Source organism: Tupaia chinensis, unplaced genomic scaffold (genome assembly GCF_000334495.1).
Source record: "Tupaia chinensis unplaced genomic scaffold, TupChi_1.0 Scaffold000394_1, whole genome shotgun sequence".
Classification (NCBI taxonomy): domain Eukaryota; kingdom Metazoa; phylum Chordata; class Mammalia; order Scandentia; family Tupaiidae; genus Tupaia; species Tupaia belangeri.
Window position 1 is genome coordinate 3,083,035 of NW_006159896.1, and position 3,709 is coordinate 3,086,743.

A 3,709-nucleotide genomic window follows, 5' to 3' on the forward strand; every position below is an offset into this window, starting at 1 on the left:
TCGGGATCTTGGGCACGCATGCACACGCGCCCGGCGTGAGTTTTAAGCCACCGGGTCCGGGACATGAACCGCGGTCGACTACGTGGGAGCCAAGCGACATAGCTATTACGCTAACTGCTGGTTCCTACCTGGCATGTTTTTTAAGCAGCCAGGGATTCGAACTGTGGTCAACCATGTGGGATCTGGTTTCCTTAACCAGTAGGCCATGGGGCTAGCCCTTAAATACTTTTTCCGATCATGGAAAAATTAAAATGTGTATAAAAGATCAATGTACCCATTGCCCAGCTTCAGCAATTATGAGGGAACTTCAGAAAGTTCGTGGTGGGGACAGCAGGTGGCACAGTGGTTGAGCATGGTTTGAGTCTTGGACCTGGTGGCTTGAAACTCATGCCAGATGCATGTGCATGTGCGCCCAAGATCTCAAGAGGAGAATGAAGGAGAAGGGAATGCAGCATGGCCATCCCCCCTTGGGGAGAGGGTGATTTCTCATTTACTCTTTTTCTGTCTCTCCAGTGAGCACACGTGCCCTAAAGTAAAGATCTCTCTTTAAAAAATTCATGGAAAAATAGAATTAAAGTACAAGTTTATTTTGGTGCAAAAATGTTTTTAAAATCCATGCGTAGTTTTTTCCACAATCTGCATTTCCCATGAACTTTCTGAAGACCCCGTGCATAACTCATGACCAGTCTTGTTTCATCTACATCCCAGCTCAATTCTCCTACTGCAATGGATTGTTTTTAAGCAAATCCCAGATACTAGAACATCTCAACCATAACTCTTTTGGTATACGTTTCTAAAAGACAGGAAATCCTTTTTAAAAATAGCTAAAATACCAATCACACTTGGAGAAATTATCATCAATATATCTGGTCAATTGTTAGTTCCTTGGTCACTCATATATGTTTTCTCTATCTTATGAAGAAGTCCATACAGGGCCGGCTGGTGGTGTGGAGGGTAAGGAAGCGCCATCCCACCTAGCCATTATGTGGTTTGAGTCCTGGACCTGGTGGCTGGAAAAACGAGCCGGGTGCATGTGCGTGCATGCCCACAATTCCAAGAGGAGAATGGAGAAGGGATTGTAGCGTGGCCACCCCCACTTTGTCACTCTGTCTCTCTCACATGTTCTATTGCAGCAACTTAAATTTAAAAAAAAATAGAAGTCTATATATATTTCTTAAGTCTTTTTAATCTGCAGCCCCCCTCTCTCCCTGTCTCTCCATCTCTCTGTCTCTCTCTCCCCACCTCCCCGTCTGTCCCGTAGCATCCCCCCCATCTGGACGTAGCTGCTTGTATTCCTGTGGGGAACCCTCACATGCTCCCCTGTCCTCTGACTTCCTGGAATCAGATCTAGAGGGCTCATCAGACTCAGGTTTGATTTTTGGCAACAGTGCTTCACTGGAGGCGTGTTCTTCCATCAGGAGGCCCAGAGTGTCTTGTGGTCGCTCTTCTGTGAAGTTTGTGGTCAGGGACGTTCAGTGCCTGGAGTCGTTTCATCAGGGATTGCAACACGATGACGCTCCGAATCTATCGGCTTAATGTATGAAGTGGGACACTGGGAGAAGAGCGGCTTCTCGTCAAGTGACTCCTTAGTTACCTTGAGGTATAGTGTAATCTTGCTTAATATCTACACCAAGGACAGTACAAAGACTTGATTCTTTCTTTTTTAAAAAAGGTTTTTGCCTTAGGGCACTTGCTGGAGAGAGAGAGAGACAGAGAGAGGGAAAGTGAGAAACCACCCCCACCCCCCCAGGAGGGGTGGCCATGCTGCAATCCCTCATTCTATTCTCCTCCCAGGATTTGGGCACACACACACACACACACACACACACACACACACACACCCAGCGTGAGTTTCAAGCCACTGAGTGTGGTATTTGAACCACGGTCGGCCACGTGGGAGTCCAGTGATGTATCCACCGCACCATCTGTTGGCCCTAAGACTTGATTCCTGAAAGTTCTCAAATAATGATTTGGTTTCCTAGCAACCTAGGAGTTGCATTTTTTTTTTATAAAGTATTGGTAGGAATATAGGGATTTAACGTTATTTCATGTGTTTCAGTCCCCTGTAATTCTTTTTCTTATTGATGCTCAAATGGTCCCATTCAGGGCCCAGCCTCAGTGGCACGGGCAGTAGGTAGCATATGGATCGGCAGTTCTGGAAGTCACATGGCCAACTGTAGGGTCAGGTTCCGAGTTGACCCGAATCACACCAGGCACTGACGTCCAAGGTCCCAGCTGGCTGGAGGGCTGGGGGACGTGAATCACAATGTGACAACACCTTCTTGAGGGTACCTGTCGCTCTCTCTTCTTGCATGTGCTCTCTCTCTGGAACTATTTTGGGAAAGAAAGAAAACCGATAACCTTAGGGGCAAAAAAAATCCCATTTGGCCTGAGAGAACCTTTTTGGGTTGGCTCCTGGAGCTTTATCCCAGTTGGCTTAGCTAGGAAGGAGGTTTTTTTTTTTTTTTTTTCCTCTTTTGATTTGCTATAGGACATGTGTGCTCATCAAGGAGAGAAAGTGAGAAAGTCCTCCCCAGGGGAGATGACAGCCGCAATCCTTTCTCCCCACATTCTCCTCCTGGGATTTTGGGCACACACACATGCCTGAAGTGGTTTTCAAGCTGCGTGGGTCCAGAACTTGTACTGCGTTAACCATCATGCCACCTGCTGCCCCCCTATTTTTTTTAGAGAGAGATTTTGGTTATGGGGCACATGTACTCACTGGAGAAACAGAGAGAGACAGAAAGTGACAAATCAACCTCCTAGGGAGGATGGCCACACCACAATCCTCTCCTACATTCTCCCCCCAGGATCTTGGGCACACATGTGCACATGCCTGGTGTGAGTTTTAAGCTGCCAGGTCTGGGACTTGAACCTCATGCAACTATGTGAGAGCCCAGTGATGTAACCATTATGCCATCTGCTGGTCCACCCCCACTTTTCTTTTGTTAACATATTAAAGTATATCACGAGTCGTGACTGCCAAAACTTGGAAGCGACCGACATGTCTTCAATAGGTGAAGAGGTAAACGAGTTGTGGTACGTCCATGTAGAGGAATATTATTCAGCAGTGAAAAGAAATGAGCTACCAAGCCATGAAAGGACAGAGGAAATGAAATGCATATTTCTAGGCAAAAGGAGTTCATCTGAAAAGGTAAAACTATGGACACAATACAAAGATTAGTGTTTGCTAAGAGTTTGGGGGGATGAAGGGGAGGAATAGGTGGAGCACAAGGAATTTTTAGGGCAGTAACACTATTCCTCCTGTCTATAAAGGTGGAAGCAGGTCATTGTACTTTTCTCCAAACCTTTGGAATATACACCACCAAGAGTGAACTCTAGTGTCAAACTATGGACTTCAGTTAATAATAACATATCAATATGGGATCACCAGTTATGGCAAATGTACCCCCACTAATGCAAGATATTAACAACAGGGGAAACTAGGGGAGCAGAGGGGGGAAATGAAGTTGTGTATGGGACCTCTCTGTATTGTCTGCTCAATTTTTCTGTAAACCTAAAAGTACACACAAAATAAAGTCTATTGGGAACCAGCAGTTAGCATAATGGCTGTGTCGCTGGACTCCCACGTAGTCGACCGCGGTTCGCGTCCTGGACCCGGTGGCTTGAAACTCACGCCGGGCGCGTGTGCGTGCGTCCCCAAGATCCCGAGAGGAGAATGGAGGAGAGGGGATTGCGGCGTGACCAT